The sequence below is a fragment of the Stegostoma tigrinum genome, chromosome 11, assembly GCF_030684315.1.
Source record: "Stegostoma tigrinum isolate sSteTig4 chromosome 11, sSteTig4.hap1, whole genome shotgun sequence".
Lineage (NCBI taxonomy): Eukaryota > Metazoa > Chordata > Chondrichthyes > Orectolobiformes > Stegostomatidae > Stegostoma > Stegostoma tigrinum.
The window spans coordinates 23,927,415-23,941,250 of record NC_081364.1 but is presented as its reverse complement, the minus strand read 5'-3'; the positions used below and the strand labels follow the sequence as shown (position 1 = coordinate 23,941,250).

Here is a 13,836-nt window from a genome sequence, read left to right as displayed (position 1 = left end):
AAACTACTTTGTTTCCAGAATCTACAATGCCATCACTGACAAAAGGAAATTGAATAGAAATTTTGAAACTACATATAATTTATAAAAGTAAGAAGACAAAACCAAAATGACAACAGGAAGTAAGGTTTGTGAAAAGGGAGCCTGTGAATTGTGGAAGACTTTCGATAATAATAAAAATATTGCACTTACATAACACCATTCACAGCCTCAGGGAGGTCTCAACGTACCCAACTGTCTTTTGATCTGTAGATGTTGTTTTGGTGACAAGCATGGCAACCAAATATCACAAATCAAATCAACAGCAATTAAATAAATGTTCTGTAAATTTGATTTTGGTTAAAATATTGAGAGAAATTGTTGCTCTTTCTGCAATAGCATCACAAGATCTTAGACAGATCCTCACTCTGGTGAAATGTATTAATTGATTGATTGTTGAGACAGTGTTGGATACAACCTTCCATGCAGCATAGCAAGTAGCCATTGGTAATGTGCAAGCCCAGATATCAAATACAACATACAACTGAGGTACCAGCTTCACCCAGAAGTAGCATCTTTACATCCAAGTCAGAAGGTTGGTTGACCAAGATCCATTCTATGGCTGATAGAGGAGATTGTGAACCAAACCTGTTCAAACCTACCAGTTCAACTGCACACACAATATTCCAGGGGATTACAGTTTGAAGAAAGTGAACAGGACTCCTCTTGCTCTGACTACGTTACCTCAAAATAATTTCAGCTATCATTTATCACACCACTACCTCATTTGCCTACAATATAACAGTGATTATGCCTCAGATCAACTCATTGGCCATGAAACATTTTGGGACATCCTGCGGTTGTGAACGGCATTTGAAAAATACAAGCCCTCACACATCCTGCTCTTCCAGCAAAGATTTGTCAAAAACAATCAGTTAGCAGGAACAAGGGCCAACTCTTGTCTCTAATCCTCAACCCATCTCAAGCCGCTTTTTCTTATAGTGGACAGATTCTTAAACTACACTCAGCTCTTAAAATAAGCATCAGTTTTAGTATGAATTCTGTGTGATTAATCCATCGCTTCATTGTTTAGGCTACTATGTTAAAGCACCAAAGAGTTTGTAGCAGTTCAATGCTTTATTACCCTGACACAATCTGAGCCATTATGCTAACAGTACAGCTATGCTACTATACCGTAAACACTAATCCACAACTTACAAAATGGAAATAGATAGAAAACATGCAACTTCAAATGCAGGGAAGAAGCTATTGGCATGCAAAAAAATGAAAATCCTGAAATACAAATTTATAGTTTTCATTCCATTCAGAGGATCAATACAATATTGGTCTCTTGCCAAACGGCTAACATATTACACAGAAAGGCATCATTACAGCAGAGATAATGGGAACTGCAGATGCTGGAGAATCCAAGATAACAAAGTGTGAAGCTGGATGAACACAGAAGGCCAAGCTTTTGTGCTCCTGAGATGCTGCTTGGCCTGCTGTGTTCATCCAGCTTCACACTTTGTTATCATTAGAGCAGAGCTCTTTGCCAGTGCTATAGAAAGAGTCACAGGTTGGTGTAGAAAATTCAGAATAGATATACAAGGCAGAAACTCTTACTCACCTGGAATGAACACTATTAGGCAAATATGGCAACTGAACAAGTGCTTTGTGAATAAATAATACCTATATTTCAGAATGCTTTTATATTTCCAGTTGACTTTTGTGTTACTGCCGGAAGCTATTGCCAGCACCACTAACCACTCCAACCCTCAACCCTGCAAAAAGCACCAATTAGGTGTTTGCTTTGCAAGTAATCATCATAACTTAGACATATCAAAATGCATATTTGAATGTAACAGAGGGTTTTTTAGAAAGAGTTCTTGTTGTGTGTAATCTGGAACTAGAAACAGGAATGCACAGATAGCCAGTGGTGAAATACTAACTGAAATATAGCAATGAGGTTAACAAGGAGCCAATAAATTATTGGCCTGTTATTAGTTTTATATTGTTATGCCATCTCTATACCACAGCAAAATTTGCACCAATATGACTGAATTGCAGCAGGAGGCTGGACTGCTCTCTAATTATTCCTCTACAGAAGTTTGATTATAGCCACTTCAGCATACAGAAGAACTTAACACATATCCAACCTCTGGTTGACACTGGATATATTTCAGCAATACCACCAAAAACATATTTTGAAAATGTTATGTGAAAAGGATTTACAATTTCACAATGTCAACTGGATTTCCAGATAAATAAAAGACAGTTATATTTTACTTCTGAATATATAGAGCATAAACAAATGAATTACATTTCAGGTATGTTCTAGTACATCAATGTCAATATCTGCCAATGCAGACCACAAGTAAGGCTTGACGACAATGCAGGAAGGGTTAAGTCTGAGATAACAAGGTGCAGAGCTGGATGAACACAGCAGGCCAAGCAGCATCAGAGCAACAGGAAAGCTGACTTTTCGGATCTGGACCCTTCTTCAGAAAGTCTGTACTCTTTTAATGCTCGCAGTAACACGTTTCCTAAATTGACCAGGTAATTATAGGGATAGGTATAGTAATGTCTTCAATGGAAAAGAAAAGGAAATTGTGTTCTTATTTTGGTAATGAGTCAGAAACAATGCTAAACTTACATATGCGTAATGTAATTACATAGCAACGAGGGTAGAGTGTTAGCTGGAGTGGAGTGGGAAAGGCATTGGCAGAAGAAAGTTGAAGAACAATGATAAATATTTAAGAACATCATTCATGACTCACAGCAAATATATATCCCAGTCCCAATGTAACACCCTTAACCAAAAAGGGAGGGAGACAAATACAAAAAAATGGCAATTACAGGTCAGTTAGCATAACACTGGGGAAAATTATAAAGTACTTTACAAAGGATCTAGTAGTAGAGCATTTACAAGTGTATAATACAAACAAGCAAAGTCAGATGGCTTAATGATGGGAAAATCATACTTGATAAATTCATTCAAGTTTTTTGAGGTGATACCAGTCAGGATAGATAAAGGAGAACCAGTAGGTGTAATATATTTGGGTTTCCAAAAGGTATCCAATAAGGGGCCACTTAATAAGAGCCCATGGTGCTGGAGGTAGAATATTAGCATGGATAGAGGATTAGCTAACTAACAGAGGACAAGGATTTGGGCTAAATGTAACTAGTAGAGTGCCACAGGGATCTCTGCTAAGGCCACAATTATTCATAACTTATATTAATGACCTGGATAACAAAACTATAGTTTTACCAAGTCCATGCATGGCAGAACAATTGGTGGGTGAGCAAATAGTGCAGATGATACAAATAAACCATCTAAATATACAGTGGGATAAACACACGTTCAGTAAAAGGGCAAAAACTTGGCAGATGGAATACATAGGAAAATGTGACATTATGTTCTTTTAGCAGGAAGAGCAGAAGAGTTGAATATTATTTAAATGGAGAAAACTGCAAAAAGTTACAATACAGAGGGAATTGAGGGTCTTTGTGCATGATTCACAACAAGCTGGTATAAGGCAAACAGACTGTTGGCCTTCATTTCCAAGCAAACAGAATGCAAAAATAGGGACCTCTTGCTAAAACTGTTCAAAGGGCTAGTCAGATGATTGTTTTGGTTCCTTTATTTGGCAGTGGATGCAGTTCAGAGTAAGCTCGGTTGATTCTGGGTATGGAGGGATTACATTGAGAAGTGAATAGGTTATGCTTATGTTCATTGGAGCAGAAAGGAATGAGGGAAATCTTACTGAAACATATACGATTTTTAGGGTACTTGACAAGATAGATTGGTGTGGTTGTTTCTTCCTCATGGAAAAGTCAAGGACCAGAAGGAACAATCTCAACGTTAGTGGTCACCTATTTAAAACAGAGTAGAGGAGATATTTCTTCTGATGGTGGTGCATCTGTGGGATTCTTTACCTCTGAGGGATGTCAAAGCTGGTTCTTAAGTGTATTAAAAATGGAGGCAGATTTCCATTCGGTAAGGGAACTTAGGGTTATGGGTATAAGTCAGCAAAGTGGAGCTGAGCATCATCAGATCAGCCACGACCATTTGGAATCTTAGAGCAGATTAGATAGACCGAGGCCTACATCTGCTCTCACATTTTATGGCATTAATCTAGGAATAATAATCTTAACTTGCAAAATTTTATTTCCTTGTTGCTTATTAACTTTTTGTTTTATTTTATTGTTTTATTTTTTCTGGCTCAATATTCTCTGTTTTGGTTTGTTTATTTGCTGTGTTTTAAGGTGGCAATGGAGAATGGCGACATTAGACAACACTTTTCACTGTATCTGTAATAAATACATGTGATAATAAATAAATTAAATAAAATCAATCTCTCCACATGACCTGCAGTTTCTACACAACTGCTTGCGAAAGTACTTCTTCCTCTTTATTGCATTGGTTACTTTCAAGTTTGAGATGATGAAATAAAACAGGGATTGCATTTGTAATCTTAAATAAACTGACATTAGCACCAATCTAATAACAAAACTGAAGAGCAAACAAATGTCTTGTTTTGTTTGTGTTGCAAGTGCTCTTATGCCCCCTATTTCAGACCACTAAAGGCAGTGGCACTGTTTCACTGGAACTAGTACATACACCCTTCTGATATTCTGCAAGCATTGCCAATCTTAAAGGGTGCTGGAAGTTTTATTTACTGTCACACGTATTTTGTCAAAAAATACAATGAAAAGTGTTGTACAGTGCCACCATTCTCTGGTGCCATCTTAAAATACAGAAAAATAAATCAAAACACAGAACACGAAGGCAGAATAGTATTCAACTTTACAATCTTCATTAAATACACAACAGCGCAAGGATTAGGAGGTGGTCATCTGGCCCCTCTAGCCTGCTCCGCCATTCAATAAGATCATGGCTGATCTTTTTGTAGACTCAGCTCCGCTTTCCACCAACGCCCCGAAACCCCAACCACTCCACTCACCATAACCCTTATTTCCTTTACTGTTCAAAAATCTATCTTTGCCTTAAAAACATTCAATGAGGTAGCCTCAACTGCCTCACTGGGCAGGGAATTCCACAGTTTCACAAACCTTTGGGTGAAGAAGTTCTTCCTCAACTGAGTCTTAAATCTGCTCCCCATTATTTTGAGGCCAGGCCCCTTAGTTTTAGTTTCACCTGCCAGTGGAAACAACCTCCCTGCTTCTATCATATCTATTCCCTTCATAATTTTAAATGTTTCCAACAAGTGTAGTTCCATCCTAATAAATCTCCCCTTATAACCCAACCCTCTCAATCCCAGAAACAACCGAGTGAACGCCTTCTGTACTCCATCCAGTGCCAGTATATCCTTCCTCAAGTAAGGAGAACAGAAGTGTATACAGTCCTCCAGGTGTGGTCTCACCAACACCCTACACAGCTGCAACATAACCTCCTTGTTTTTAAACTCCATCCTCTAGCAATGAAGGACAATATCCCATTTGACTACCTAATTAATTGCTGCACCTGCAAACCAACTTTTTGAGATTCATGCACAAGAACACACAGGTCCCTCTGCACAGCAAGCTGCAACTTTTCACTATTTAAGCTCTGTCATGGGCCTGGTGGCCAGCCAGCGTGCTCTTAAGCTATTCAACTGGAGGAGAAATTGCTGAGAGAAACCTGCAGTGGGCCCCTTCAAATAACCATTTTAATTTATATTTACTGATAATATTTTGTACCGATCAAAGTGAGTATTTCCGTGTTAGGAAGTAGGAATGTTTTTGGAAGCAGTGGTAAACCATGAATGATCTCGCTACCACCCATCCACAGTTGAATGTGTTCTAATGTCTTATCATACAAAATAAAACGTAAGATTTCAACAGTGCTCGAGAGAAGAATGCACAAAGAATGCTGCCTTTGGTTGGGAGGGTGGGAAACAGAACTAGAGGAACATACTGTCAAAATAAGGCACAGGCAATTTTGAACTAAGATGAAGCGGGATAAGTTCACTCAGTTGATGGTGAATCTTTTGAATTCTTTACCTGAGGAGGTTGTGGATGTTCAGTTGTGGAGCAGATTGAATAGATTTTTAGACATTAAAGATATCAAGGGATACGAGGATTGTGCAGCAAAATAACCTACTTGTGTTTCAATTTCCCATGTTCCGACAACTGGTGAAAGAACTTGTGTCAGTAAAAGACTCTGGTATTGAACGATCTGTTTTAATGGAAAATAAACCTTTCAGCTTGTTCAATGGGAATGGACTGCAGTGGCTCAAAAAGGCAGCTTAGCACCATCTTCTCAAGGGCAATTAGGGACAGGCAGTAAAATGCTGGCCCAGCCAGCAACACCTACATCCCACGAGAATTTTGAACAATGATGCTCTGTTTTAAGTAACTGTCCTGATGCCCAGGAGTCTAGGTGGGAATATTTGCAAGCAATGTCTTGACTGTTGTCTCCTGTCCCATTGATCATGCGATATCAGAATAAAACTTCCAAACTAGGTAAATTAAGGAGTTCATAAAGAGTTGAATTATCACATAGCATAATAATCACTGCAATCAATTCACTCCATCCAAAGAAGACAGACTAAGGAGATTAGTACATGAGACTAAGCATGAATTTTTAATAACTCTTTGTGGTCAGATCTCTTGTTGATAACCATTACAAAAAGGTTTCAAAACTAGATCTCTATCTGACAGAAAAGACCACCAATCAGGGCATGTACATTTTACTACAAGCTATCAAAAGTCCATTTAGGAATCATTGTATTCTGTACTTGACTTAAAAAAAAACCTTATTCTGAAAAACTGCACGTTTGGATACATGCCCACTGATTTCTGGAACACGAAATACACTTAGTCGTGCATAATTATTAACCTTAAACAATTAAGAGCTTTCGAAAATAAATCTTAGCAACTAAATTAAACAAATACAAATTTCAAATCAGCAGCAAATGTGCATTTGAAAGCGTAAGGATGTATAAGTAATAGTGGTGAAGGACAGCAACTCATAATAATGCCAATGTAGGAAGATAGCTCAGAGCATTTCACAATAAAGGATCATTAGGTTGGGGGAAAAGGCCTTGGGCAAAAGAGGAGTTCTTCTTTCAAGGTGCAAGGCAGCGTGAACTGGCTGCAGAATTCTGGTGAGAAGGAAAGTTAACAGTGTGGCCAAGAGTTTTGGAAAAGTCCATGGTTCACAGCATTGAAGCACATTTCTGACATGCAGGAGAAGAAATTGAAGGGATAGGGGGAAAAGATGGTGGAAAGAACTAGCAAAAATATAAAGGATTATAGGATAAAGACAGGAAAGTGGTATTGAAGATTATCAGATCAGCCATTATCTCATCATTGTGAAGAGGTCATGATGAACTGAATGGCCTACTTCAGCTCCTACATCTTACGGCCTTCCAGAAAGTACAAAGTCAGTGGGCCAAACGATCTCCTCTGCGAAATCCACCTGAACAGTGTGATATTTGCAGCAACACAAAGCAGAAGGAAAACACTAAAATCTCTGAATTAGACATTAACAGCAAGGTGTAATTTATACTTTATTTCATGTGTCTTTTACACTTAATCTGCAAAACATAGTAATGAATTCTTAAATCCAAGTTTTGACAATACAGCAACCTAATTTGTACTTAAAATAATGTTAACACAAGCTCTCGTAATACAATGCAACAGCACTTTGCACTGGATTTACTTTGGCATCCTTCAACTTAACATCTGCTCCTGCCCCAACTTGTTGCAGAAAACAGCGCATGTGGGACCTTCAGAAATGGTGGGATCAGTTGCATATCTGAGATAACAAGATGTGGAGCTGGATGAACACAGCAGGCCAAGCAGCATCTTAGGAACAGGAAAGCTGACGTTTCGTGCCTAGACCCTTCATCAGAAAGGTCTAGGCTCGAAACGCCAGCTTTTCTGCTCCTAAGACGCTGCTTGGCCTATGTTCATCCAGCTCTACACCATGTTATCTTGGATTCTCCAGCATCTGCAGTTCTTAATATGTCAGTTGCATATCTCTTGATTGTGAGAGTTTGAAACATTGAAGAAGAAAAATGAATAATGCAGAAGAGCAGTGCCTTAAATGTGGATCAGTAAGAATCAAATCAGATACAGAAAGAGAAATAAGGAGACAAAGAAAAGCCAGATTGAAAAAGAAGAGGCAAAAGGAAAAGAAATAAAATCTCTTTAATTTCTAACACCTAAAGACGACAGGCAGGATGTGATCGAACATTTTAAATAGCTCCTTTTCCAAGCCAGAGTGTTTTATTGGTGAAACATTTGCAATCATCACATCATTAGAAAGACACTTACAATACTAAGCTCCAGCCCAAACCTATGAGGCAAAATTAATTGACAGTGTGTGCACAAATTCAGCAAGTTCTTAAAAGTAATGGGCAGGTAGGAGGGGACTAAAGCAAGCAGTGCAGAGGCAGAGATTAACCAGCAAATTCTCAAGACATTAAACTCAAGACAAATCTTTCAAGCTTCTGAATTTCTTAGCCAATTTATGACAGCATGCATTGCTAACATATCACCATTTTTTCAGTGATATCCTGCTCAAATTGCTCTGGTTACTGACAGCAGCAGACAATAAAGGCTTGCTTAATTAGTTGGTGCTTTGTTTCACTTAGAATGCCTGGAGGATGTTTCCTAAATAGCAGTAGGTGAAGCCATGAGAAATGAGAATGTTGAAATGTAGGGATGGAGGGAATGTTTTCTCAAATACTTAGTAAACAATATAAGTTATTCCATTGCTCACAATAACGAGGCTTGGTAGACTGAGCATTTTTGATGACTAGTTTGGGTATTGAAGAATAGCTCTAAAACTCTAATTAATATATCATACTAAGCAAGTAAGCAAATTTCAAGTCATCAATATAGCTACAAGCTTCTCTGTTATAACCTGTAAACAATTACTTGCAACAGTTTAATATTATTTTCTGCAGGTTATGAAAGGTAGTTTATTTTACATATGAAGTTGTTATTGAAACTTTTTTTTCTAGGCTTAATGTTATTAAGGGCACATATGAGACACAGAGTGAGATGGCTAGAGGATTTAGAAAAGTTATTACCTAGCACGATCAGGCAGATAGATGGGTGACTGTCAGGAAACGTGAGAAGGTAATTCAAAAATCTCTGGTGGCTATTCCTCTATCAAGTAGATAGTCAGTTTTTGGAACTGTAGAAGGGGACAGTCTATCTGAAAAAATGGAAGGGTCAGTTATTGGACACTTGGAACGATTTATGTTGGGCAGCGTTCGATAAGCTGTAACAGAATTGTTGTTTTAGGGGATTGTCCTGTCAGGGGCATAGATAGGAGATTCTGTGGCAGTGAGCATAAATTTAGAATAGTTTATGCTTTCCTGGTGCTAGGATTAAACACATTTCTAAGCCTTTCAAGCATACTGTTAAAGGTGAGTTTGAGAAGCCAGATATTATTGTACACATTGTAGGTATGACAATTTTACGGAAAAGATTAAAGCAGCGCAGAGTAAATTTAAGAGGCTAGGTAGAAGATTTTAAAAAAACCATAGCAGCGGCTCAGTGGTTACCACTGCTGCCTCACGGTGTCAGGAGCTTGTGTTCGATTCAACCTTTGGGTGACTGTCTGTGTGGTGTTTCCACATTCTCCCCATGTCTGTGGTCAGTGTGGATTTGTTGGGCCGAAGGTCCTATTTCCACACTGTTGGGATCCTATGATCTATGAGGTCTTGAGCCTGATAAATCAGTTCTAGTCCACAGTAAAATGGGATAGGGATTACTGTCAGAGATTGCCTGGGATGCCCATAGAAGAGAGAGTGTATAAAAATAATAAATCTGACCCTGGTTTTATATCAGAAGAATTAAACCGCTACTCTCTCCTTATCTATTTCCAAATCTTTCATACTTTTTCTTTGTAAATCTATCACACAATTTTCAATGCGGGCATATGTAACCCATTTTATGTATTTAATTCTTTTCTTCACTTCTTCTCCAGCACTCCCCTTATAAGTCTTTCCTTCTTTCATTCTGCTTTCATATATATCTCTCAGGGTCTCTTCACGGCTCTTAACTCTGGCTTCTTTGCTGATGGAATCAATATCGGACCCTCAAACTTGTGAGCATATAGGGCATTCACCCAGGAAGGGAACTGGGGTCCACTGTGCGGTGCTTTGTTTCCTTATTTCCACCTCCGTCTTGGTGCTACATCACAAGCAAAGCCAGTAGTTTGGACAAGTTCAGTGTTTCTTGGCGGGGGCAATTTCCGAAATAAAATTCAAGCTGCAATACTCCTGACTTTCCACTGGTGAGATAAGATCTAAAGATTGTTGTGAGGCATCAAATGGCAGCCTGGAAATCATCAGAGGTTGGAAATGAAGTTTACGCATACACCACGTCTGGGAAATATCAATAAGACAGGCAAAAACAACAATGCAAACTCTGGAAAGACTAGAACTCACTTATCATGCCCAAGATCTATTGCATGTATTTATTTACAGGTTATAACAGAAAACCTTGCAACTACATTGACGACTCAAAATTTGTTTACATGTTTACCATGAAATATTAGTTAGAATTTTGGAGCTATTCTTCAGCACCCAAATTGGTCATTAAAAATGCTCAGTCTACTGAGCATCTTTATTGTGAGCAATGAAATCTGCAGAACATGTAAGGAGGACTCTTCCAGTAAATGGTCGCTCGAAAACTTGAAATTTCTCAAGAGGGCGATATCATTATAAATAATTTTTAATGCTTCTCAGTCACATCACATGTCAACTGAAATAAAAACTAGAGCATCTGCATTGTTACAGTTTATGTTCAGTTTGATAACACTGAAGAAAAATCAAAACAAGTTCTCTCAGGCAATTTGATATTACAGGATCTTGTGCAATAATATTTCAATTTTACATTCTACGGTGACCTCAGCACCTACTGCTGTTACTTGGCTGGTTTCTTCATAGCTGACAGACTGAAATTAAACTCGATTTGGCAGCACAGACAGCAAGCATACGTTCTGATCATTTTTTTTTATAGATACTGACAAATGAGAGTTGAAAAATTCAATTCAGCATGGATGAAGTTCAGGAACAGCCACACTTAACTGCCCCTTTGTTTTGAAAATCTAATGATGTTTACTAAAGACAACCATTTTTCAGTACAGGTATAAATAGTTATAAACACTGTCACCAAAAAACTAATACACAGTCTGGCCAGCTGGCCTGCAGTTATTTTCAAGACTAAAATCTATTAGCCCAGGTTGTGCAAGGTGCGGCAATCTCTAAAGGTTTGCCTTCATTTTTTCTTCTTGCACAACAAAATTTCTGCATATTTCACATGAGATTCTGATGAGGGTTCCTTCAGAAATTGGGAACTGTACTTCTATTTTGACAGTTCCATCCTAGTGCAGAACTGTTTGGCGGGGCGGGGGGGGCAGGAATTGCATATCATGCCCATTTTTCACAACAACAGAAATAGAAAATGAGTACAAATTTGAGATTTGGGGCAGGGAAAATAAATTTTACAAAGCTGAAAGATGTACTGGCAAAAAGGGCCTGGATACAGCTATGTGAAAAAATTTAGTGGGTAACTTTCAAAAGTGAGATTTTATGGACACTGTGTTGACATATGCCCACAAAGAAAATGTGTGGTTCTGCCAAATCTGGAGTGTCTTTGTTATCAAGATGCATTCAGGGAAAGATAATGCAGAAATGTAGAGTTTATGTCAATTTCAAAAGCAGTAATACTACAGGATGCTCACAGGTAAATAGGAAGTGCAGGGGTGAACTGAAAAGAACATAGGAAAGCAAAGAGAGGCAACATAAACATTATTAGCCCATAAGATTAAGGAAAATACAAAGAAATTTTAATCAGGAAACTAAGAGCAAAAGAATGGCCATCAGGGACGTGCAAGGTAAATTGTATATGAATGCTGAGGATATGAGCAGGGCATCATAATGAGTTCTTTGTCTCTGTCCTCATAAAGGGATGATTCCATTCTTCTAGTTAAAGGAGAGGAGTGCAAAACATTAGAGGAAATAAATACAATGAGGAGGGAAATACTCATTAGAATCCTAACAGCATGAATGTAGGCCATTCAGTCTATCGGGTCTGCACTGACCCTTGGAAGAGCACACCACTCAGACCCACCTCCTACTATATCCTTGTAAACCGACATTTTCCATGGTCAATCCATCTTACCTGCACATCTTCGAACTGTGGGAGGAAACTTGAGCACCCAGAGGAAACCCACACAGACTCAGGGAGAATATGCAAACTCTACACAGACGGTTGCCTGAGGGTGGAATCGAACCCTCATCTGAGGGTGGAATTAAATCTGGGTCCCTGGTGTTACAACTCCTGCCTTCACAATTTTTTTTGCTAAGTTTATGACCAGTTTTGCTTTCCATAGTCTTTGAAAGAGCTCCGCCAAATGCACCATGTGATCTTCTCATGAAATGGCTAAAGATCACATCATCTATACAGACAGCACAATTAGTCAATCCTGCCACAACTCTGTTCATTAGTCTTTGAAATGTGGCTGGTGTGTTCTTTATTCCAAACAGCATTACTGTGAATAGATACAGTCCATTTGGGGTTCCAAATGCAGAAACTTCTGCTTTCACAGACAAAAGTACTTGCCAGTAACCACGGATTAAGTCCAACTTTTGTGATTTGTGGTTTGTCCAACATTTTACACACAGTCCTGTAGCCTTGGAATTGGGTAGGAGTCTGATTTAGTTACATCATTTACCTTCCGTGCAGGATCCATGCAGAATCATTGAGTGCCAACAGGTTTTGGAACCAACACGATTGGTGAACTCCACTCACTGTAACTCGGCTCAACGACTTCTTCTTGTGGCATCGATTCCACTTCCTTCTGTACCTGTGCGACTTTAACAGGATTAAGCCTGTCGGGATGTTGTTTTATCGGAATGACATTCCCTACTTCGACCGCATGCATTATGGTACTAGTCCCCTCCATTCTATTCCCACATATGTCCTCATATCTGTGCAATAAGCCTTTTAATTCAGTCCTCTGTTCCTGAGACAGATAGCACACTATCCTATACCATTCCATAAGAACTTCCTTTTTATTTAACTTACTTTGAGGTACATCAAAATCAAATGATTTGGATTCTGATTCCTCACTCTGAAGGGCCATAACTAATACTAGCTTTTCTGGTTCCCTTCCCTGTCGTAGTCTGGTTTCAACATATTCACATACCTGATAAAGATTTTTTCTTATCTGGCCTCTTTACCAAAAAAAATCACCTGACTCATCAACTTCTCAATCTGATACGGATGGCTAAACCTTGAATTGAAAGGGTCTCCTACCACTGGTAACAGCATCAATACTTCATCACCATGGACAAACGATCAAATCTTACATTTCTTATCTGCTTCTTACTTCATCAAATGCTGTGACACATTCAGATGTTGCCCAGCTAATTCACTGGCACTGTTTAATCTTTTTCTCACCTCAGATACATAATCCAACTGAGATCTCTGATTTCAGACCTATTAACATTTCCTGAATTAATTTTAAAGTCTCTCTTACTTAGTGCCCAAATATCAACTCAAATGGGAGTGAGCGGAGTTGACTTATTTGGGCATCTCTTATGGTAAACAAAATAAATGGGATACCTTTATCCCAATCATTTGGGCATTTCTGGCAATAAGCCCACAGCATGGTCTATAGGGTCTGATGCCACCCTTCCAATGCTCCCTCAGATTCAGGATGGTATGCACTCAATTTAAAGTGTTTTATACCTAAACTATCCATGACCTCCTTAAGTAGTTTGGCAGTAAAATAGAACCCTTGGTCTGACTGACTCCCTGCATAGGCCATAACAGGTAAAGAAAGCAAGCAAATCTTCCACAACCCTTTTTGCCTGATACTCCATAATG

At 38.7% G+C, this 13,836-nt stretch overlaps 1 protein-coding gene across 4 annotated transcripts in view; it reads right to left on the bottom strand.

The window, feature by feature from the left end:
* The window catches only part of atg7 (ATG7 autophagy related 7 homolog (S. cerevisiae)), a 148,240-nt gene that overhangs the window by 95,841 nt on the left and 38,563 nt on the right, over positions 1-13,836 (bottom strand). The window lies entirely within an intron of this gene.